Source organism: Tasmannia lanceolata, unplaced genomic scaffold (genome assembly GCF_043159265.1).
Source record: "Tasmannia lanceolata isolate RefF3 unplaced genomic scaffold, GAP_Taslan_0.1 ptg000005l, whole genome shotgun sequence".
Taxonomy (NCBI): Eukaryota; Viridiplantae; Streptophyta; class Magnoliopsida; order Canellales; family Winteraceae; genus Tasmannia; species Tasmannia lanceolata.
Window position 1 is genome coordinate 3,103,081 of NW_027518682.1, and position 25,587 is coordinate 3,128,667.

General features: G+C 38.5%; 1 long non-coding RNA gene and 1 pseudogene across 2 annotated transcripts; one reads left to right on the forward strand and one right to left on the reverse strand.

Annotated features, from left to right (window-relative positions):
• The first annotated feature begins 1,299 nt into the window (after positions 1 to 1,299).
• LOC143877107 (putative ADP-ribosylation factor GTPase-activating protein AGD8) lies at positions 1,300 to 25,587 on the forward strand (annotated as a pseudogene). The gene is made up of 7 exons (XR_013250552.1): positions 1,300 to 1,489; positions 1,630 to 1,748; positions 8,612 to 8,698; positions 13,988 to 14,426; positions 14,589 to 14,855; positions 24,858 to 24,959; positions 25,222 to 25,587. The product of XR_013250552.1 is annotated as a putative ADP-ribosylation factor GTPase-activating protein AGD8 (transcript).
• LOC143877109 (uncharacterized) lies at positions 2,644 to 4,161 on the reverse strand. Its single transcript, XR_013250556.1, has 4 exons — positions 4,027 to 4,161; positions 3,543 to 3,607; positions 3,363 to 3,411; positions 2,644 to 3,051 (listed from the first exon to the last, which is right to left on the reverse strand). It is a non-coding gene; the product is annotated as an uncharacterized LOC143877109 (long non-coding RNA).

The window sequence follows — 25,587 nt, forward strand, 5'->3', positions numbered from 1 at the left end:
GTTTTCAAAAAGCTGAAATCTAGGTCCGATAACAAGGTATTACCCCAAATCATTTCCCAATTTCTCTGATTTTCCTTCTTGAAATGTCTCCGATTCCCGAGATATGCTCCGAAAATGGCAGATCTGAACATAAAAGTATCAGATCACATAATTTTCTTTAGAGTTCCTATAATTATTAATCTTTTATGCATAAAGGGGCGACATGGTAACGTCATTGTGTACCACATTCAGCTTTACTTATCAAGTGGTTTTAAATTTCGGGATGCAGTGGATGGCGACACCCGAGCTTTAAGGGGCCACATGGCAAAGCTATTGTGTACCAATGTCGCTTTCCCACCATTTGACCGGTCTCTCTCTCTCTCTCTCTCTCTCTCTCTCTCTCTCTCTCTCTCTCCACACACACACACACACAGGAACAGTTGGTGGGCCCAACAGAAACCTTTGGTGGAATGGTGGGCCCATCTTTGAACAACTTAGGCCCCACCCATACCACACCATAGGATAATCCAAACCGTCCATTTGATGGGCCATAAACGTAAATAGGTTGCGTCCCAAAATATCATTTCCATAGGCTGATCCTAGCCATCCAATCTAAATAGAAACTACATCTTATGTAACCTCTATAGATTGTAGGGTTGTGATCATCCTATGGAAATGATTTTTGGGCCACAACCTATTTACATTGTGGCCCATCAAATGAATGGTTTGGATCATTCTATGGAGTTGGTCGTACAGTAACATTAAGGCCCGTCCACAACATAGGATGATCCAAGCCGTCCATGGTTTGGATAATCCTATGGAGTTGGTCGTACACTAACATTAAGGCCCAATCGTAGGTCCACCGATATTTTTCAAATTGAAGTGTGCTGTCCACAACATAGGATGATCCAAGCCGCGCGTCCATGGTTTGGATCATCCTATGGTGTGGTTCGTACCAATTTAGGCCCCACAAAATGAAGTGTACCGTACAGACCATAGGATGATCCGACCGTCCACTTGATAGGCCACAATGTAAATAGGTTGTGCCCCAAAAATCATTTCAGTAGGATGATCGCAACCCTACAATCTATAGAGGTTGCATAAGATGTAGTTTCTATTTAGATGGGAGGGCTAGGATCAGCCTATGGAAATAATATTTTGGGACGCAACCTATTTACGTTTATAGCCCATCAAATGGATGGTTTGGATTATCCTATGGTGTGGTATGAGCGGAGCCTACGTTGTTCAAAGATGGGCCCACCATTCCACCAACGGTTTCTGTTGGGCCCACCAACGGTTCCTGTTGTGTGTCTGTGGAGAGAGAGAGACCGGTCAAATGGTGGTAGCCAGCGGTTTCGGGGGGTGGGGGAGGAATATCAGCGCTTCATATTTTCCTTTTCCGGTACAAAACCCTTTCCTCCTCTCTCTCTCTCTCTCTCTCATGGCTTCTGAAAGCTTCAACGATAAAAACACGGTTTAAAAAAAGCTGAAATCCAGGTCCTTGAACAAGGTATATCCCCAAATCATTTCCCAATTTCTCTGATTTCCCCGCTTGAAATGGCTCCGATTCTTGAGATCTGGTCCGAGATCGCAGATCTGAACGGAAAAGTATCAGATCTCATCATTTTTACTTTCAATTTTCCGTTTCAGATGTGCTTCGATTGCAATGCGAAGAATCCGACATGGGCGTCCGTTACATACGGGATCTTTCTCTGCATCGATTGCTCTGCCGTTCACCGGAGCTTCGGCGTCCACGTCAGCTTCGTTAGGTATCCTTTTCTTTCCTAATGTTCTTCCATGAATTTGGTAATTTTGTTTTTTTACAGGATGATTTAGGCTTTTCTTTTCTGAATTTGTCGATGGCATAATCGATGCATATAGTCATCAATTCTATGCGAGTGATTTATCAGGTTTTATGCTCTCTAGGGATGCCCGCACATTGCTCCTGTCTTTTGTGAAAAAGATCATCAGATATGATTTTTTTTTTGGTTTTGTTTTTTGAATGATATCATCAGATATGATTTTATGGATATAACTAGTTGCAGACCCGTGCGATGCACAGGGCAGCCCACAAAATAAAGCTTTATAATTTTTTTTTAAATAAAGATTTTCCCAAATTTATGGTAGATATTCTTTAGTGTGCAACTTTGTGAATGATTGTCGTCTGTGTTAGTATTTTGAGTCCAAAACTGAATATTGGACTCTCAATCGCTTCTTAAACTCCGAAACAAAAAGGGCATTGGTGAATCAATGTCAAGAACTGAACATGTTAATAGCAAAGCAAACTCGTTGATGGAACCAAACAACAAACCTGGAAACTATGGCCTAAACAAATTCTTATAAAATAATGAAAATTGAAAACATAGTATAACTAAGTAGCGAAACATAGAACACGACATAAACTAACTATTTCATGTTTGAATTGGATATAGAGGCTACAATCATTCTAGGAAATTATGCTTCTTTGTGTCAGCTAACTTCCCATCTCCTTTAGCTGTTGGTTTTGGCCCAAGCATTTCCAAGTGATGCATCCGGATGGTTTTAGGATGATGATCGTGTCTCGGAGGGATAAGGAATTGTTGAAGTTCTTTTTAATTTTTTGTAAGTGTCTTGAATAGCATGGTACTTTTGTAAGAAAATTCTTTTTATTTTTGGAGAGGGATATCACATGACGATTTTAGGTATCTACCCTCCATGACGATTTCAGTTTCACTGGCTTAAAGGCCTACTTTTACATTACATAAATCATCATCAATGTACTGCACGATTATATTTCTGGAGTAGATGAAGCAACAATGAGGGCAATTAGAAACTTCACAGCAACAAAAGATGGACAAAGTGACCATCCAGCTGGCCAATATTTCCGGGCACCATAGAAACCTAAACTCTGCATGCTCTTCTAATGGAAAAGTCTTTTAGAAGATTGTGCTTCAGGGACACAGAGCTCGACCTCTAATACATACCTTATCTGCATCTCTGCTATTAAAAAACAACAGGCTTGCTGCCATTGTTCTCAAGTATTATATGGCAATCGACATCACCAGGAGATGTTGCAATCGGCATGGAGTCCAACTACAAAATTTGGGTGGGATCAGTAAGATGAAAAGGCATCAATAATCACTATAACATGAAAAGACACAACAAAAATGAGTCGATAAGTTGTATTTATCTAAAAAGGAATGCAAAGGGATATTTGCAACCCATGTAACTAATTCAAAAAACTTTGAATTGATATTTGATAAATTCATAAAAGCTTGGAAGAAAATAAGATTTGAAGACAAAATAGCCCAAACATCATAGGTAGAGAATAATTTACTTTCCATATATTCCCCCATAAACTAAGATAATAACAATAATGATATAAATAGAAGTTATTTATATACCCTTTTATGCTTCCATGGCAACAAAATGAAGCCCATGATCTCTCTTTCCCTGAAACAAAACACTTGATATGAATTACAGGAAAACTTGTAATGCAATACCCAAGATCAATTAAAAGAAAAATTCAAGAAGGATGTGAAACAAACAGAAGGTGAAATTTATCCGAAATTAATATAGTTCACCCTTCTTTTCCACTCTCCACCTTCACAGCAAAAACTCACATCCTCCTCTTTCCCAGTTGCCAAGCCTGCTCAACCCAGAACACATAGAAGATATTTAAAAATAATATACAATTTTAAGGTTTAAATAAAAGTCATGACACATATTAAAATTGGGAAGAAAAAGGCTGAGAAGAAAAGGAAAAATAAACAATGATCTACGCAAGTCCTGAAAAAGACCCAAAAACTTGCAAGATCGCGATCAAAATAGCTAGACAAACTCGAAAGCTTGAATATCAGAGAATGAGAAGAAAATAAATAATGCATGATCGCCATCACAGGAAAAATAAAATAACATCTAAGACTACCTTAAGAATACCTTGAACATTAAGAGAGTAATAGGGAAAAAAAATAAGGTCCCAAACTCACGGAACCTTGGAGACAAATGTTACTAAATAATTACACTCAACGAATTTATAACTAACGATATAAATTTCTTTGCCTTTACCTGAAAGAAAGAGAAACTGTTGGAAGTCCTGTATAATCTTCTTGCTTAGAGGAGCTGCTCCATATAACATCAGCTTCAAACATTAGGAAAAAAATCAAGAGGCAAAATCTACTCACCTCCATCCCAAGGGTTATGATTTGATCTGCAAACCAAAAACAAAATAAAGCCAATAACAATATTTACATCACATATACAACGCAAGAAATTAATAGAACATAGAGGTTTCAAACATGATCACATGATCAGAGAAAAAAGAAAATGTGAAATCATGTGCGATGTCATAAATGGGTTTCAACGGAAGGTGAAGAGAGAAAGTATATGGAAATATAGAAATTTTTGAATAGAAATATGTGAAACACCTTTGGGAAAGAACCGTTTCCCCAAGCATTTTCACCACTTCATCTTCTTCCTTTATATGCATCATTTTCACCAGTTCTTCTAATTGACATTTTTTCCTTCCTTTTTATGTCTTTTTAAGCATGGAAAATCGAGAAGAGGAAACATGGAGTGGTAGAATGCCACTCCGATGAATATAGAAGGGGTGAGAATTAGTAAAATTCTAGATTAGGAAAGTAGATTATTCTCAATTTATTCCTCTAGAGTATTTAGGCAAAAAATCAGCTACTTTTCTCTCTTTTTTTTCCTAATCGGGAATCCTAAGGAAAGGAACTAATAGAGAGTTTTACGTTTGTGTGTGTGTGGGGGGGTGCCACGTGGCGCAACCACGTTTTCCAGGATTTTGTTAACAAAGAAAATTTTGATAAATGATAATTGAAGAAATTTTCCTTAAAATTACAGGCAAAAAAAAATCATAGATAATATTCTTATTTAGTGATTTCCAAAGTAGAAACCTCAATATTGAATCAGCAAATAAGATTAAGGAAACTTGGGAAGAAATAAATCAAGAACCATGCGGCCATGGGAACGTAGATTTGTCTTACATGTAGGAAGCACTTTCACATCACAACCTCTTACCTAAAATAAGAAAATCTGAGAGAGCTCACGCACAAATTTTATTAGAATCCTAATGATATCAACTAAAGATACCGAAAGATACTCCAACTCGAATCCTAACAACTCTTATTGGAATCAAAGTGGAAATTCAAGCAACAGAGAAAGTCCTTCCCCTTGCAATAGTACATGAAAAATAGAAATTCTCAAAAATAACAAAATCAGAAAGTGTATTGTGCATTAAAAAGAGCATGGAAACAATGAAGGGAACATTAAAAACATAACAACGTCCAATAAATGAAATGAAGGAATCCACATTATGTTTTCAATTCGATCCTCTCCAAAAGTGTATCTCAATTTCATCCTCTCCAAAAAGAGTATCGCCCTTTCATCTATGATCCAAATAGCACAACTAATCAATTTAACAAATGGGGCGTTATAAACCATTTAAAAAAAAAACCCAACAACAAAATGTAGGACCTTGTCTAACATTACTCTAAAAAAACGAACAACAATAGACCAATAAATGGCCCTAATCCATTCGAATAAAATTCAAAAAGTGAAAACCCTAAATAAAAATGTAGAACCTCTTACTCTTATTACCATTGGAAAAAAAAACTCTTACTCTTATTCTTGTATGAGATAGGAGATAGGCTGGATATGGTTGCTAGGGGTCTATGTAAGATGAGGAGAGGGTGTACGTTGGAAAATAAGGGGAAGTCTAAAATTGAGAAGATAAAATACGGAAGGAAGCACAATTTAGGTCCATTCTCAAAACCGACTGTACATGGGAGGTGGGACACAGTAAGTGGAAGTGAAATATACATTTGGGGATTAGAAAACAAATTAAATGTTGAAATTGGTCAAAAATATATGAAGAGATCAGAAAAAACTAAATTGAATATTTAACATGGAGTAAAACCTGTTAGGAAGTAGGACATGTATTGTATCTCCCCCAACCATCTGATCAGTTTCTTGGGCGGGACTTCACATTCGATTTGTGATCAGAACCACCCCTGGAACAGATTTATATTGATCAATTTAACCTGCAAACACAAATGGTTCAAGGATGAAAAAATATCCCCCAAAAATGTCAATAGAAAACATAAGAATAATCTACTATAGCAGATAGGAAATCGTTTAAAAAAAAAAACTGACATTTCTCAAAACTATAAAGAAGCAACAAAAATTAAATTTACTACATGATTTAAAAATGATATTGATCAATCTAAGCCACCCAAAAGAAAACAATGAATCCATCAATGAAAAACTGGTCGAACCTATAGATTTCATCAAATTTGATAAACCAAAACTTAAGAATTCCACAAAAGAATTCCATTTCAAAAAGAATTCCACAAAAGAGATTAAAAATGATACCTTGTGAGACCTATCCGTACTCTCTTAGTCTTTTGCAGTCTCAGAATTGTTGGTTTGTGATCTGCACCATCCCTAGATCAGATATATATTAATTGTCAAAAACTTAGAAGTAAAGGACACGTGTTCATCAATTCAAGCCGCAAACACAATAATTATTCATATGCAGAAAGATGTAGCTAATTCTAAATAAGGAAATCGTTCAAGGAAGAAAAAATATTCCACAAAAAAGTTATTAGAAAACATGGCAATTCGTTAAAAAAAATTACTCAAACGTTTCTCAAAACTACCAAGAACCAATACAAATCAAATTTACTACATGATTTAAAAACGAAATTGATTAATCCGAGTAACTAAAAAGAAAACATTGAATCTATGAACGAAAAAGTGGTCAAACCAATAGATTTCATCAAATTTGATAAACCAAAACTTATGGATTCCACAAAAGAAATAAAAAATAATACCCTGCGGCTCATTTGCCTTCTCCAAATCCTCGAACTTCATTATTCGATTTGTGATTTGAAGCATCCCTAGAACATATTTATGTTTATTGTTAAACAATTAGAAGCAAATGGCATGGAAGTTACAAACCACTACTGAGAAACCATTGCATTCGTGTATTTATATTCCTGTATAATATTACATGGAGAGGTGCCCTCTACTACATATGTAGTAGAAACCCAACCCATAGATACACTTTAAAAATGGGGATATTTTCTAATTGGGAGAGCAGATAAACCATAGCATAAAAATCATCAATCAAGATCGAGAAATTAGAAAAAAAAATAGCATGTGGGAAGAGCTGCGCAATTTCTCCATCCACTCAGACTCATTTGCAAGACACCTAACAGGGAAAAAAAGGAAAAAAGAGAACCCATAAACCCATGTTTTACCGAAGGAATCATCCAAGATTTTAGAAATACGAAAAAATTAAATGAAAACCGGGGGCAAAAACCACGTACCTTGAAAAGTTAAAAATAATTCGCCATTTTTGCTAGAGTTGTGGGAAAAGACCTTGGACAACGCAAATAAATAAATTTCCTTAAACCTTGCACAGAACAAATAAATCAATTATGCAAAGCTTTAACCTAGAATCAAACAAAATCACACAGATTCAATCAAAACAAACCAATCAAGAAGGTAAAACATACCATAAAAAAAGTTCGGAGGGGAGAAGAAAACATACCGTAAATGGCTTCCTGAATTTGTGATGGAAGTGAGAGGGCAAGATGAAAACGTATAGGATTAATTTAGAGTAGTTACCAATTGTAATGGAAATAGTAAAGGCAGAGTGATATATTGGGAAGAGTAATAAGTAGAATTTTTTTTTTGTTTTAAGAAGTTTTTTTCCGTATCTATCCAGTATAGATACGCAAGTGGTGATGTAGAGAAGCAACTAAATCTAACTATTGAGAGAGAGAGAGAGAGGGAGAGATTTTAGGATGCTTTGAGAAAAAGTCTCCTTCCCACGCGTTTAGAGATAGATTAGATAGAAAGTCCGATTTTATGGGTAATTAGTAAGAGAATACGTGATATGAAAGTGACATTTGAAATTCCCAGTAGCGAGGGACTTCCGAAATTCCGGATGTATAAACTATAAATATAGGAGAAACGTTATGCATTGGAAATAAGAAGAGCCAATCGGTATTTATGGAACGTTAGAAATGGATTACAATTGTCGAATAGCCACAACAGTTTGGGTTTTTTGCGTTAAAAAAAAAGAGGGCTGAATGCGGTTTGCAGAGGGGTGCCACGTGGCACAACCTCAGCGTACCACATCCAGCTTTATATAGATAGTATAGATACGTGGAGGGTAGCAAGATGATTCCCTATGTTTTACTTTTTGTTTCCAATTTTTTTTTTTAGTTTAGAGTCATTTTGAGTATGATCTTTTCCCCTATGATTTACTTTTTCTTTCCAAAATCTTTTTAGTTTAGAGTCAATTTGATCACGATCTTTTTCCCAAGTGTATTGTTCATCGAGTGGATTTATGGCATCATTTAAGAAGCTACCTTGTAATTAAATTGGAGACAGAATTAAGTTCTGGATTACTCAATTCAAGGCTTATTTATACACTTATTATCAATGATGCAACTGTTCTATGCAGCGCATGGTGGTACCAGGTGAGTCGTTGCTGGTAATTGTACTATATCGTTCTGTGATTGAGATGTAGCGTGTATATATTAAGATCCCTTGATAGAATTACAAATACATCTGGGTACCGCTGCTATTCCACAACCTTGCTTGCTGAATTACACAGGTGTCATACCAATTCAAGTGCTAATACATGGCATATAATGGAACATCACCAAAATGAGCTAGAAAGAGATCACCATATATTCAAAAGGTGCAAATGGAACCAGTCACATATCAATCAGTTGTACCCAAAGGTTTTATTCTATTGTCAACTACTTTGGAAACTCGGTATTAGAAAACCATTTGAATGTAAACTGTATAGGAGGAAAATGAAGAAAACAAACCTTCGTACAAATGTGTTTACTCTTATTATCAAAGGTCCCCTTTCTACTCGAATTGCGATCTCACCTGATCGAAGTTTACAAACCTATCTTTTTCCGCTTACTCAATTGGAGGTGTTTGATTGCACTGGCTGATGATTCCCTGGAGAAATAAAGTATTACTGCTTTTCACTTTTTGACGCGTTCGATTAAATTTTTTATGCAGTTCCTATTCTGTCTTTCTTGTGTCTCTGTTTCACAATTTCTTACAATTTTCATACTCAAGATGTCCACTTCTGCATGCTTATGTATTATTATCATACGTTGTGTTTCCTGGCTTGGTCAATTTGTTTCTTCCTCTACATTTACCTTCGACACGAATGACCTGTTATCTCCACCTGTTGTTTCTGTCTAGACTCTAGACATCTCACAGTGATCAGGTTTAGCATTTGAACTAAACTTTAACATTCGCTTAAGACTATTACAGGACATTCCAATTTCAGAAGTGATCTGAAATGATAACCCAAAACCACATTGAAAACTGGCAGGTAACAGTAGATACTCTGATTAGATTCAAAATGCAGTAAAATGGAAACCTAAAATTGTTTGTATAAGTTTTAAGATAGGAGTTTCAAGTCAATGTATAGAAAGATAATCAAAGTAAGTATCAAGTCAATGTATAGAAAGATAATCAAAGTAAGGAAATGGATAGTCAGGTTTTAAATGACGTGTGATGACTGACTCAGATGAAAGGAAATTAAAATTAAGTTTTTTTTTTGTGCATTGAAGTACTGAAGAAATCGGGAATGATTTGTGAAACAGGTTTTCAGGGAAAACTTCTTCAAGGAATTGTGAAAGGGGAAAAACTTGCCCAATTGCTAACTTCGGCCTAGTGATGCACTCTCCAGAAAAAAAAAGATTTAGCATACTCTTAACTCCTCCCAAACTATGGAAATGTGCAACTTCACAAGAAGGGCTCTTGCTTTTGCTTCTTTAGTGTCTTTTATACCTGCAAGATCTGAGAATAGCTTCACTACATCACCATTTTCCTCTCTAGAAACTCTCGAATTACTAAGGAATAGAGATCCACTCAGTGTATTGAGGTGCCCCTCATGTAGAAATAATTTTAGCTCACTGAGCTTACTAAAGATAATCTCAAACCATTTGCAAGTCTTGAATCTTGATGCCCCAAAACAACTTTCTAATCAATGCCCAAATTGTAATGAATCCTTAATCCCTTGATTCACCTTCCACTTCAGAGACTTCGTCGTCAAAGATCCTCTTATTTCTCTCGTTATAGTTACCTTACATTGCTGCACAGGGTGCAACCCTTCACAAAAATTCCCCCCTAACCCTAAAAAGGCAATATCACCAATTCACCACTTACCTAATATTGCAAATATAAAGGCATTCTCTACAAACCATACCATTCTAGAATAGAGACCAGCACAGGATGCAAACATAATGTATTTTTACGGGCAAACATGGGTTTATCTTTTCCCAAGGCAAAATAATGGAACTATTTTGCCGCACAGAATCTTTTTATAATACAGGAGGGCAACCTTGTAGCCAAATTAAGCACATTGTGCTACCTAAATTTAGCTGAATCATAAAAATCCCCATCCTTAGTATCTAAATCCCCTTTTTAAGTTGGTGGTGTTGATATTCCAAATGGTGGATGCATCAAGGCGAGGTATTCAACCCTGTCATGGGCGAGGCATACAAATTTTCTGATTTTTAAACTAGAAAATTTTAAATGAAAAATAAGAAAATGGCAAAAAAACATAGAATTCTATAACTGTGCTTCACTATCTAAGCATAATCATCATTCATTTAAGAAATAAAACATTTAAACCTCAAATATCTGTAAAGATAATATAATTTAGATGGTTTCATCTGTGATGTGTTTCAGCGAAGTGATGTTTGAGATGATTCATACCTCTAGTGGACCGTTAGTTACAAAATCTAATATAAACATATCCCCAAGGTTGATCTCTAACTGCTTGCCATGTCTATTTTCATGCAAAATCCTTCCTTTTGCATTTTCAAAAGCACAATTCATTCCAATCCAAGTATTGGAGGGGTGGTCTAACGTTCCATGGAGAAAGAAAGGGAAAATCCTTTGGAACCTTTGTCTTTTAGCAACAGTTTGGGTTCTGTGGAAAGAACGAATTGCACGCATCTTCAAAGGAAACACAAAGAGAGTGGACTTCATCTTTAATAAGATCATTGCCTTGACCATCTCTTGGGTGATATCTCTCCCTTGTTTCAAATTTGTATCCGCCTAAGATTTTTGGTATGGGTGGCAGGGAATTTGTAGAGAATCATAAGAACCCAAGGTCTCGCAAAATTGGGTCCCCCCATCATATGGCTTTCTAAAATTGAACTTTGATGGGTCTAGCATGGGGAAGCCTAGGCCGTCAGGAATTGGAGATGTTCTAAGGGTTGAGCATGGGTCCCGTACTCGAGAAAATATATTATTTCGAGCGTGGGTTTTTATGGTCAAAGTCTATCTTGTCTTTACCACGAGTTCCCCTGGGCAGTTAGGATTTGAGGTGTTCTAACTTCTAAGGGATGAGCACGGGTTAGTGAGGTAGGCATTCAGGGGTCCCATTGGTATAGCAGACTCCAATGAAGCCGAAGTGCTTGCGATTCATCAAGTTATAAAGTTCCTTGAAGATGTTGATTTATATAAGGTGGTGGTGGCTGGGGACTCACTCAATGTTTTTTTTTTTTTATAAGTAACTCACTCAATGTTATCCAGTGGCTTAAGGGATCCCACTCCCACCCTTGGAGATTTGCGCCTTTCTTTGATGAAATACAAGACAGGGTTGGTGATGCTACTATATCCTATCTTCATGTTAGGTGATTGGCCAATGGAGCTGCGATAGGCTAGCCAGGGAGGGTGTCTCGAGGGAGGGTGTGGAGTTGTTCGATCTCCTTCCCCCGTAACTCTTTCTTTTTCACCCCGTGTGGGGGCATCTCTTTTGTATTTATGTTCTGTTCATGTTGAACTCTCTTTGCTCGGACTGCCTTGGTCCTTGCTTCTTTCTAATAAAAGCTTTACCATTCAAATAAAATAAAATAAAATCATTCTCAACTCAACAACTCAACAAAGCCTTTGTCCCAAGCATAATAAAATCATTCCATTCCAAAAAAAAACCAACCCCTAATCTTCTATTTTTCTCATATAAGGTTGTTTTGATTTATGGAAGAGCCTCTATACCCCAAAACGCCTCATATGCATGTGTGCCTTAAGGCATACACCTCCAGGTATTGAGGCTACGCATTGCCTTGAGGCGTGGGCGTGCCTTGTGCCTTTTAAAGTTCTTCAGGATACATTATATTAAGTTGTTCTCTATCTTGAGTTCTGTGTAGGTATTGGCACAAATAGTATGAAATAGGTGTGAAAGATCATAAATCACCATTTTTCTTTTCAAATCTCAGATTCTCAATAAATGGGTTGTTTTGAAGATCGGAGAGTCTCGATCCATATTTACCTGTTGTTTAATAGCATATTTAAAATTGGAATGGGGATCAGTATTCCCATATTTCCTTGCCTAGTCCCAAGAAACTAGCGTGCAACTCGAACTCCTAAAAATAGGGTTTTGGTCCCAAAACCCTTATAATTCCCCTTCAGAAGCCTCTAAGCTTACAATAAGAGGTATGATTTGAACAGGAACTGTATGATACATCTTGATTTTTGATTCGTAACACATGGATCAAATCCATTCTATTCAATTTGAGCTGATATTTTGATAACATTGTCTGTGTCCATCGTACATCGTATCGTATTGTTTGATACATTGTGTCTCGGACAAGACGTCAAGACAGACTGCTTTTTTGTATATATAGTGTTTTGTCTTGGATGTAAACTTATTTGTATCTTCCATTTGAAAATCAGAGGCATATTGGAGACATCCAATATATCTCATAATATATGATACTTTACAGTTTACACCATGGCATGGAGTCACTGTGTCAGCTTTATTGGAGCGATCTAATATATTTCATAATATATGATACTTTACACCATGGCATGGAGTCACTATGTCAGCTTTCTCTTTTATCCTGTCTTATTCTTGAGGCTTCGAGTGCCATTTAATTATATTGCATTCTGAAAATTTTGAACTTTAGGGTGCGGTCTTTAACCATTCTCATGATTCTCATTCTGGAAACTAGAACAATTATAATTCTTTGGAGTGATTCCAAAATCAGAATCATGTTCCTTAACTCATTTGATCATTTCTAAGAGCGAGGAATTTGCTCAAGGGGGGGCTAGAGCAGAGGGCGAGGCATACTGCTCTTTTACACCAGAGGGTTTGTCCCAAGTCAAAAGGGGGCGAATATATCATTTCCCCTTATATTTTTATATGTAGTGGGGCCATTATATAATTTATATTACACTTCATGTTTGATGGGTGGGGCCCACTATTTAACACGGTATTTTGTTTTTTCTATAAAATATTTTGTGTGAAAAATCATTTTTTAATAATTTTTTTGGTTTTGATAGATCCAAACTGGTTATATATTTTGAAGTTTCATATGGTGAAAACCAGTATACTATTTTTCAAAAAGTACAGTAGGACTTACACCATTTGATTATCCAAACCGCTCATTGATAGGCCACAGCATGAATAGGTTGTGCCCGAAAATTCATTTCAATTGGGTGATCCTAGCTCTACGATCTCTAGTGGAACTGCTTACTATGGAGACCTCTATAGAACGGAGGGTTAGGATCATCTAATAAAATGATTTTGGGGGCTTAACGTATTAATGATCTGGCCCATCAAATGGACGGCTTGGATTATCATATGGTAAGGTGCACCTGAATCATCGGTCTTGAGTGGAGATGTGTAGAGTGAGAGACAGGAGAACCTGAAGAGGTTGGAGATAGGGGAGATCGATGAATCGTTCCCTTATTTTTTGGAGCGACAAATAGTCGCTCCAGAGAATAACGACTAAAAATCAGGACAGATTCTTTGGATAACTCTTAAGAGTCGTTGCAGAACGACATTCTCGCGCCCACGGAGCGGAAAATACGAAAAGCAGTTCCAAAAAAGCGTTAAAGAACACACCCTTAATTGCCATTATTTTCTTGTTCGGCTAGATTAAAAGTTGTTATTTGTATTTATTTTATACTTAGGCCAGTAAGAATTTTTTATTTATTTGACTCCCAGGTCTACGAATCTTGACTCATGGAGTCCTGAACAGTTGAAGATGATGAGTTTTGGAGGAAATAACCGTGCACAAGTTTTCTTTAAGCAGCACGGATGGAGTGATGGAGGCAAAATTGAGGAAAAATATACATCAAGGGCTGCCGAGTTATACAGGCAACTACTTTCAAAGGAAGTTGCTAAAAGCTTTGCCGAAGAGACCATTTGTCCCTCATCGCCTGGTTCTTCCCAGTCAACACCTACAGCCAATGGACTTTCGAATGTGAAGGTTATAGATGCACCAAAAGAAAATCCCTTTGAGAGGCCTATAACACATGAAATTTCCCCTTCTCCTAAAGCTCCAACACATTCAGTTGTTACTAGTTCTGTTAAAAAGCCCATTGGTGCAAAGAAGATTGGAAGTAAGACACGAGGGCTTGGTGTTCGCAAGCTCACTACGAAGGTAGATCCGTCCTTTTCAATATTTAATAAGATTTCTGTAATAAGAGAATAATATAAACAGACAGGCCTTCACAGTCTTTAGTTTAAATTGGGATTTCATGGTTAGATTTGATTTACACACAAAAAAGGTGATGCATTTTCCTTAACAAAAGAATATATGCAGCCGAGTGAAAGCCTCTATGATCAGAAGCCTGAAGAACCAGCACCTGCGGTGACCTCCTCAACTAATGCCACGACATTGTTGGGTGCATCACGCACATCTTTTCCTTCTCGCTTTGAATATGTAGAGAATGTCCAATCTGCTGAAAATGGTTCTGGAAGTGCACAAACAATTAGTCATGTTTTACCGCCCAAGTCTTCATCCTCTGCAGATTTTGGAATGGATGGTGGATTTTAGAAGAAAACAAACTCCGGTACATCTAAAGTGCAGGTATTTATATAAATGTTTTGACATTGTTTATATATATATATATATATATATATATGTTTTTAATTGTACAATTTAAATCCTGCATATCAGTCTGATCAAGAAGTGCAAACTATCAAATATTTTTTATTTTCTGAACAGTAAAAACCTACTGCTCTAACTGTTCACCGTCTACTAAATTTATGTGTGCCCTTCTCTCTCTCTCTCAAAAAAAAAAAAAATGTTCAATTTTAAATGCTACTGATATTGGCACTACCATGTTTTGATAATTGGACAACAGCTATCTAAGGTTATTATAGTTCTCAAAAATCTCTGAGAAGCCAATTATAAAAGAAAAGACAAGCTGAGTGAGGGCAATTATCGAACATGTTAGTGCCAATATCAGTGGTCATTTTAATTTTTCTTTTCTTTTCTTTTTTTGTTTCGTTTCTGTGTTTTCAAGTCAATCTTGGTCTGGGTCTGGACTGTGAAAGGGCTGATCCTAGTGGACAGATTATCTCAACTTATTGCTTGCAAAATGGCTTATTTTGTTGCTACTACAGATTTTACCTATTTGTTATATGTACTAGTTCAATCTCAGAAGCAATGAATTTTGCTTACTGAAAGCAGGTTCTTATTTTGCTATCTCTGGTGAGTTAAATCAACTATACATGCTTTGCTGTTTGGTCCTTTTGATTTCATTGTTTATTTTGAATTTGTATCAGTCTTTTGTATGAATGGCTAATTTTTATCGGTCTTTACAAGCATAGGTGCAAGCTCAGTTGCTCTTTTGACTTCATGTTGATTTACTAGTGCTTAATCATGACCAAATATGTTGAGGGTTCAGGTTTTGTTCATTTTTTGATCTGCAGCTGCTTTTCCCCATGCCTCTTTCTCATTGCTGCAATCATTTTGTTATTTGAACCTCCTTAGAGCAATTAATCAGACAGATTTTGCATATATGTCATTTTTTTTTTTTGAAAAGTAACGAAGTTTTATTAATAAAAATGGAGGACAAGGTGTCCCAATACAGATCAAATAAAAAGATGCCTATGATGAGGCCCGAGAATCATTACAATAGACAATAATTTCCACAAGGATGACTCCCTCCTTGGCCAAAACATAAGCCAAAGAGTTGGCCGTTCTCCTTCGATGAACCAGAGTTGGATGAATACGCCGAACGAGATCCTGGATTTCATCAATGATAAAGTTTAACCTCCACGGCCCCCCGCCTCGATTCCCGGCCCAGCCAATAACATTCGACGAGTTCCCCTCCACAATCAAAGGGCCCATGTTGTGGTCTGCATACCATCGAAGGCCGAAAGCAATCCCCTCGCTTTCGCCTCGTTGGCATCACAGCAAGTCCCGAATACGACATTATAGTCCTACCCATGGAGTCGCGAATTAGCCCACCAAAACCAGCCGGCCCGGGGTTTCCCAATGAACTGTCGTCGAAGTTGAGCTTTAATCATCCCTCCCCAGGGGCTATCCAATGTGGTGTAATTGATTCCTGGGCAATTCTTTCGCGTATCACCACATTCCAATTTCTTAATGCGATTCCAGTGGGGTAAGTTAATCTTCCTTTTGCCTTTGCCCAAGCAAGGAGAGATAGCCTTGTGTCCAGAACAATATGCCTCCAATGCCTACCTTTGTCAGAGAAAACACGTTTATTCTGTTCCCTCCATAAGTGCCATATAATAGCAGATGGTAATGCCTTCCATAAATATTCACCTATGCACCCATGAAAGGCATTGTACCAGTTGAGAATGACATCAGTAATTTCCTTTGGACCCCAAAGGAGCAAAACATTGCACTGCATATGCGGTACGAGTAAGAGCAATGCATAAATAAGTGATCAATAGTTTCCTCCGCCTCACAGCGATGTATGCACCTACTGGCAAGCTGAAAGCAACGTTGTTTTAGACGATCATATGTGTTGATACATTTATGCGATACCGTCCATGCAAATGCCATAATCCGGATTGCTAGATGCCATATGTTTTGACAGTTGGAATCTACGCCTTCTTCCATACAAAGTTGTTGAAAGAATGATCTAACCGAAAATCCACCCTCCGAGTCCGGTTGCCATAAAACTCTATCCTTCTCATACGGTAGTATGTAACACTCCAAGATCCGAAGAAGATCTGTGTATGAATTGATTTCTTCGTCTTTAAGGTTCCTCTTCAACTTTATATCCCACACAAATTTCCCGGATTCCTCGCAGCGACTGAAATGTTCCGCCACCGAAGCATGTTGATTAATGGCTAGCCGATACGAAGCCGGGAACCTCTCCATTAGTGATTGCTTGCCGAGCCAAACATCCAACCAAAAACGTACATTCGCCCCCCGCCCGACTTTGAATTGGATATGAGGGACGAAAGCCTCCCGAGCAATACTAATGGACCTCCAGGCTCCAGAGCCCCTACCTCTCTGAGGATTCCGACATATCCAATCACCCCAATTACTCCCATATTTCCCCCCCAATGATTTTGCGCCATAATGCATCTTTCTCATTTCCAAAATGCCACAGCCATTTCCCCAAAAGAGATTTATTTCTCAGCCTAAGCTTGCCAATCTCAAGCCCACCTTTCTAGTTTTGCAGACATACCTTCTCCCATTTAAGCAAATGTTTCAACTTTTTTCCTTCTTCAAACCGTTCCCAAAGAAAATCTCTCTTTAGCTTCTCAATTCTTTTCATCACCGCTACTAGTATTTTGAACAGCGGCATGAAATACACGAGCATATTGGCCAATGCTGCCTTTATGAGAGTTATTCTTCCCCCAAAAAATAAATATTTATTTTTTCATGTAGTCAATTTCCTTTCTATCATTTTCACCACAAGATCCCACTGTGATTTCGATGGTATTCCAAATCCCAGTGGGAGACCGAGATGGGTTAGGGGAAGTGAGGTTGCCACACTCCCCAATTTTTCAGCGTGGGCCATTAAGAGGCTTGCATTAATATTAATGCCAGCGAGAGCGCTCTTATACATATTGATTTTCAGCCTAGTAGTGATTTCAAACCATTTGAAAAGACGTTTGAGATTCAATACCTGTTCAGCCCTGTTTTTTTATAAATACCAACGTGTCATCGGCGAACTGTAGGTGAGTCACCGCCGGGGAATTCTCAGTTACTTTGAGCCCCTGAATGTATCCCAACTCCTCCACTTTTGCGAATAAACAGTTCATCACTTCCTCCATCATGATAAATAAGTAAGGAGATAGAGGATCCCCTTGCCGTATTCCCCGCGATGAGCCCAAAAAATCCCTCTAGAGAACTGTTGATGAGGACAGAGAAGGAAGCCGAAGAAATACAAGCCTTCATCCAATCCCTCCATTTTAAACCAAAACCCATTCGCTCCATAACATGATCAAGAACCCGCCACTCAACGTGATCATAAGCCTTCTCAATGTCCACCTTCATGATTATACCACTCCCTCCTTCCCACTTAGTTGAATCGAGAATTTTGTTTGCAATTAAAACTCCATCTAATATTTGTCTATTACTCACGAATGCTCCCTGGAATTTTGATATGACATCACCCATAACTGTCTTAATCCTTCGAGTAAGAACTTTCGCCAAAAGTTTATAAACCCCATGGACAAGGCTGATAGGCCGGTAGTCTTTAATCTCAACCGCTCCACTAACTTTTGGAATTAAATCAAGGTAATAAACATGGTGTTAATGGCTCTGTTAAGGACCGCCCTTTCATGGAATTCAAAGAAGAACACTAGAATGTCAGATTTGATCATCTCCAAGTGTTGATCGTAAAACGCTAATGGAAACCCGTCAGGATCAGGTGCCTTGTCTTTGCGTAACGATTTCAGCGCAGTTCAATTTCCTCCATAGTGAAAGGCCTTTCCAACCATTGATCCCGACCCTCCGGTATCCTTTTGAACCGTAGCCCCGCCAATGATGCTGAATTCTGTGGAGATTTTGATAATATGACACAATTTGATTCCGAATTACTTCTCTGTCTTCCACTAATCTCCCATTCACCACTAAGCAACTGATAGCATTCAACCTTCTTGTGCAGGCCATGCAATGGAAATATCTAGTATTCGTATCCCCCTCTTTTAGCTAGGTTGCACGTGGATTTCTGCCTCCAGCTAATCTCTTCTTTCCTTATGATGTCTTCGTATTCTGCCCGTCAACAACCACTGATAATCATTTGACCGAGATCCAAATCAGATCGAGATTGAGTGATCCTTTGCAAAGCTTTCCATCCACACAAATAAATTGTCACGCCATATTACTACTAGTCCACCTGCAGATCCCCTAGCATCTTTGGCCTCCCACCTTCTATTTGACCTTCCGCATAGATCATCAATGAGACGCTTCGAAACCCCTGATACTTTTGACTCCACAATTACCAGGATATCAGGGTTTCTCGTGGAGCATAAATCTTTGACATCCAGCTTTTTCCTTTCCGACCCCAGCCCCCAGATATTCCAGAAAATGATCTTCATTTCTAACTGTGCCTTTCCAATAACCCTTTCCCCAGGAGGCAATCAGCGCAACCGCCTCAACTCCCTCATTCCCCTCCCATTCTTAATGGCTGAAGCCTTATTCTTCACTTCCTTCTTATGGATGTCGGCAAACATCTTCTCCGTTAGTGGAATGTTTTCCTTGAAAAGAATTCTGAATCCCTTCCCATTTCCGACAAAGCCCTCGAATTCTGCCTAATCACTTTCAGAATTCGTGTCTTCGTCACAACGGAGACAAGATTTGCAATTCAACCTCCATAGAGTCCACCTCCACCGACAGGTCCAGACCCCCTTTTTGAATCCGAGTTTTCAATCGGATTTCCGGACTCTTCAGCAATAGGGGTATGCATCCCAATATCGTTATCTTGGCACTCCACAGACAGCGCCACCAGAGTATGATCCATGATCGTAGTATCTTCCTCTCTCAGGCCCAAAACAACAGGAGCAAAGAGAGAATTGTAGGCTTCCTTCAAGAGCAAGCCATTCATGGTTATAGGTTTAACACCATCGACGGATTGCTTCTCATTGACTTCAGACTGCCTCGACGCAGACGATACCACATCACCCACCGCCACCCTCTCCATATTCCCTGATTTCTGCACCTCCAGGCTGACATTAGGAGGGCAAGCTGTCGTCAATACCAGTCCCAGCGACCATTCACATACCGCAGTAACCGGAACAGGATGGGTTAAAGCTTCACTCACCGTTTCACATGATATCCGCTTTCCGACGTCAAGCTGGAAGAGCGTGTTTGGACTTTCTGTCGGAATTTTCATCCCAACGATATGTGGAATGAAATCCCCACCTTTGGTTTTACCACCGGCTCCTCCGAATGAATTTTTTCATCGCTCTTCCTATGTTTGTAAGCTATATACTCCTTGATAACATCCTCCGTTCTATAAGTGTGGGAGTTCCGATTATTCATTGACCATTCCTGCCTAAGATGTAACCTTCGATCAACCGCCCGATCAATCAATGAATGCATCAATTTTTCCATCGATTTACGAGAGCTCCGAGACACGTCCCTGAATTCGTTTCTCCTTGCCTGAAGAAATCCCCTTTTTTCGAGAGAGTTTTGCTTCTTGATTTGTTTTCCAGGGGAAATTGCCCGCCAGATGTTACATTTCTCCTCACCGAACGCTTCCACGTGTCCTCCTGCATGCCTCCCTTCTAGAGAGGATAAGACGTTTCTTCCCGATGCTTTGCCAGCGCAGCAGACTTATCCACCACATTACCTCTATCCCTATCCTTACTTGGTTCCTTCCCCACCTCCGTTTTGTTTTTTACCATCGTACCCTTTGCATTAGAAGGATATTTAGAAAATTTTAACGCTTCCTCCGACGGTCACTGCGCACCCTATAGTTGTTCCCACTTGATTCGCCCAACGGGTTTTGTCTTTCCTGTCCCCATTCACGCCGAAAAATGGTCCAATGATCAACCGCCTCCTTCCCTCTTTTTAATAATTTAAAATTTGAATTTCGAGCACATGTCGTCTCACGCGCGAGATCGTGTAGCTCCCCCATTGGTTCCTTCCCTTTTCGTCTTTTCTCCTTCCGCCAATCATCATTATCGGATTTCTGGCCGTTGGATGAAAGCACCGGACCGAAGGCCTCCGGTGGATCCATCTTCTGTGAGTTATCAACAGACTCTGCTGGAAACGAGCCGTCCCATTCCCGGCGGGACGCTCGTTTCAAATCTCGCCCATCCGACGAGACATTGAGTGAAAAAGGATAAGACATCACCTTCTTGGGTCCGGAATTTGTAGCGAGAATCAGGTCTTCACCAAATTCTCCGGCGAAACCAGTGGAGTAATACCGGTTGTCCACATTCAATCGAACCACCGATTTCAAAAATGACCATTCAAAAGTGAATACCTTAGCCTTAGCATATTCGAGGCTTTGAGGATTGTCGCCGTCAGTCCGTATCTCCATTACTGTTCCAAACTGAGTACCCAGGCTTCTTACCATAGATGTGGCCCAAGCGTGAAGAGGTGTGCCATAGAACCTAATCCAAACGGCCCTAGACCCTGTCTTGAAAGCCGGGTGCCAAGGAGAAAGAGATAGGAGATACTCTCCAAAAGCTTCAGCTCCCCTCCCCATCACCATTGAAGCTTGGCTTTCAGATTGCAATCCAAATAGAACTTCGTTCCTACTGATTATGAAGGGCTCAGGAAGTTGGGGCAAATCCCAAAACCATCTTGCCCATTGCCAAATCTTCTCCATCTCCCAGTCACATATCTTCACTCTTCCTATCAGGCATGTCTTCAACAACTTCTCTCTCTGTTTCACCTGTTCACCAGAGATTTTCAGTATCCTATCATCATCATCCTCAGTTTCCTTACAGTCTCCTTCTTCCGGCCACAGGCGGTCCTCCACCTCCTTCTCCTCCTCATGAACCTTCATTTTTATTTTCCGACTGTCGGCAGTTATCGGCTTTAGGTGACATCTCTGGCACTCCACCCTTCGTCGGAAGTTGTGATACCCACACTTCTTACTCCGCCAATCTCCGAGAAGAAAACGAGCAGCATTGTTTTCCTCGTTGCTTTCTTTTAGGCGACGATTGTCAAAAACCATAGTTCCTTTTGATTCTAGGGAAACAAACGATCGAGAAGGGCTTGGGCCCAAAGAACCAATAAACGAGAGAAACGCCAAGGAAAAACGAGAAGGGCTTGGGCCCTTAGCAGCGGTCGCGCCGGAAGAAATCACGCCGGAAAAAATTAGCTTATTGAGAAACGCCGGAAACAAAAATACTCTCATTTCTTCCCAAGTTAGGGACATCCTTTTCGGCAACAAACACACCAATTTCTTCCCATGGAATAGCATCCGCGAAAGGGAACACAATTATGATACATGCATATAATGTCATGGAGCATAATTTTACCTGAGTAAAGTTCTTTCCTCAGTTTAATCGGGATAAATTACTAACTTGGGAAACATAGATGCACTGCACAATGTCAGAAGAATTCTAATGGGTCTCTTTTGTTGGATCAGCCTATCTAATTGATCCTTACTAGCCTGTATCTTTTCCCCAAGGCGCCATTATATCTTTTCAACTCCCTTCCCCAATTCCACTTACAAGCCTCATCTCGCTCCTGCATTTCTACTCTTACCACTTACCACCACCACTGCCATTCCATTAAGTTCGCCTTTGACTCTTATCAAATTTGTGCAACTTGTAGCTCCTTTTCCCCCATGAGGCATTTTAAGTGTCTCTGAGCTAAAATGCTAAATATAAGTAAGCATAATCATTTATTTTACTGTATTCAGACATGTCCTTTGCACCTGTTACTTGACAATGGGAAGTGCGATGCATTGTTTACAAGAATGTAATGAAAAATGTCATGCCACTGAGTATTTTTGCTGTACTTACCAGTTTGTGATCGCTTGCTTTTATTGAGCTTCGCTTTGGCATATAGAATCTGTGTCTTCACATGTACTCCAAATGATTGTTAAATGGTATTTCTGATACCCTTCATCTAATTCTCAGCATTGGCTGTTTCACCTATTGATTGTGTTTGCACCATACAGCTTTGAAGTTCAAATAGAAGTATGAGCCACTTAGTATTTGGGAAACTCTGGGTATATTTGACTCCATCCATTCATAACTAGCGAGCCATATCCTTCGTGAGTGTTTAACCTATGTGCCAATTTTTTTTTTTTTTTTTTTTGAGGCTATTAAAAAATTCAGTTTCACTTGAAATACTCATTTGAAATAGGCATAATCTGTTATTCGCTAGATATTATCAGAAAAATATTATGATATTTGCCCTCTTTTGTCATTAGTTTGATCATCAAAACACTATCATTCTGGATCAGGTTTTGTGTAGGACTCTGGTTAGGATCTCACTTTGTGGCGTGTATTCTGGACCCTTTTAATTTAGTTAGCTTCATGGATCACGAGGCTAAGGTGTTTGAGTGCTATGAGCGCGTGGAGGAAAAGTTTAAAGGGAAGGATATTTGGTAGGAATGTGAAAGAGTAGACCTAACAAGTTTTCTTAGGATTTTATGTCCTTTCGAGGAGGGGAGCCCTCATCGTCAAAGTGGATCTCAAAATGTGGTGAAGTGTGTGCTCAGAAGAGTAGAGACCCATGGAGTTTGAGTCTTACCATCAATGAGATAGGCAAGAGTTAGTACGGACTTTAGTGAAGAGCAACCTCTGCTCCTTTTGTAATTGTTCGCTATTGGTTTATGCTCTTGAATCTTCTTAAAAACAATTAAAATTTAGCTTTGAGAAAGCCGTATTTCATTACTTATGTTTAAGTCATAATTTAATAACTCATTAAATGCATTACCCAAATCTTGGATTTTATGATTTTAAAATATTTTTAATTATTATATTTTTGCCATTCGAAAATGTATTTCCCAGTATTGCCTGAGAAAAAAAATGTTGCTCAAGTTATCCTGATAAATACCCAATCCAATAAATTCCAAAGAGCAATATTTGTCATTTAGACTATAACCAGTTTACAATAAAATGTCATGATAACAGGAAAAATCTTTAATTTCTGTATTCTCTGACCTGGGTGGTTTGACAGCTCCTACTCTATGGTGTCATTTAGACATGATAATTACCACTTCTTGATCCTTTAGGATTTAATCCCAGCGTATGCTTTTATTGTTCTATTGCAAGGATTTTTATTCTAGCATTTAAAGCTTATTATGTCCTTTTATGTGTTGTTGATGCATCTGCCTCTGATGAGGTTCATCGTCTGTTGTGATCAGAACAAAGCTGGCGATACTGAGTCTCAAATTTCTATGCAGAAGTTTTCAGTATGTGCATTTCTTGTTATGTTTAAAAATGGCCTCTATGTAAATAATATCTGGCTCCATGGGATATGAGGCGTCAGACACATTGGCTCTGAGAAGACCAACATGCTGATACCTCCATGTAGTTTTATGATAATTAATAAAATTAAGTTTCTTAGTATAACAATAATACTTCAACCTTGAGGTCTTAGGTTCGATCCCAGCTTACCGATCAAAAAAAAAAAAAAACAATAATACAATATTAGTTCATGAAGCATGAGATGCAAGAAAAAAATAATTAAATTTTCAGGTCTATTCATGTAAACTAAACTTTACCGTGCTGCTTGTTTAAGTGATTCCAGCAACAGGAATGGGGGATTGATTTTCTCAGATGTGGGCAGCCCCCTCAATAGGCCTGTGGGGAAAGTATATAAAGAACATAAATAATACCAAATAATCAAAGAAAACAAAGATTATAAATAATATACAAATACTCTTTCGAAAAAAATAAATAGTATACAAATACTACTGATAAACAAGAAAAGAGATTGCCTTAAGGTCTCCAATACCTGTGTTTGAGGCATATCTGGCATGTGCCTGAGATCATAATGTTTTAAAATATGTAAGGCCGTTATTGCATACTTTTTTTTTAATGGTACCCGTATTGCATATATTATTGTTGAAGATAAATAACTGCCGTTGTGGTGGCAAAATGCATGCAGCTTCTGTTTCAGTAGTTGAAGCTGGATAAACTTTTATGTCTGACATTTTAAATAATGTGTTTATATATGTAGAGTTCAACAGCCATATCAAGTGCTGATCTCTTCGGTCAAGGCATGGATGATTCTCAACTTGACCTCACAGCATCTGACCTCATCAACCGAATCTCCTTTCAGGTAGTATGTGTTGTTACTAAGAACATTGTAAATTTGGTTTCTTGTCAATTAAATGGACCTTTGACAATTCCAAGCACAATCGGCCATTACACACCTTGGCGTGTGTGGGCTTGGCACACTTTGCATGGTCGGCTGGTCTAGCATAGTTGTTGGGCTTTGGCGGCCCTGGTTCATTTGGAATTGCTTCAAATGTTATTTGAACCGCCCATGGTTCGTTAGCTTAGATCCTATTTGTTACGCTTGTGGTTGGTTTGTTTTGCAGGGATCACAGGATATCTCGTCCTTAAAGAATATGGCAGGGGAGACTGGGCAGAAGCCAATATCTTTCTGGTCCAATTTTATAGCAGTTCTTAAACACGAAATCGTGATGCAGATAATACGCCTATAAGTGGCATATTGGCCAATAAGTGGCATATTTGCCCATTATGATTTATATTTCCATGTTATTTAGTTTAGGAATTTATTTTTATATTATTTAGTTTCTAGGATTTTTATTTTCATGTTATTAGTTTCTGTAATTTTAGTTTCCATGGAATCTTATTTCGATCACATTGCCTATATGTAGGCCTCATTGTATTAGGAATTTTAACATTGATGATTATTGAATAAAGATTGATTCTCCCCTCTA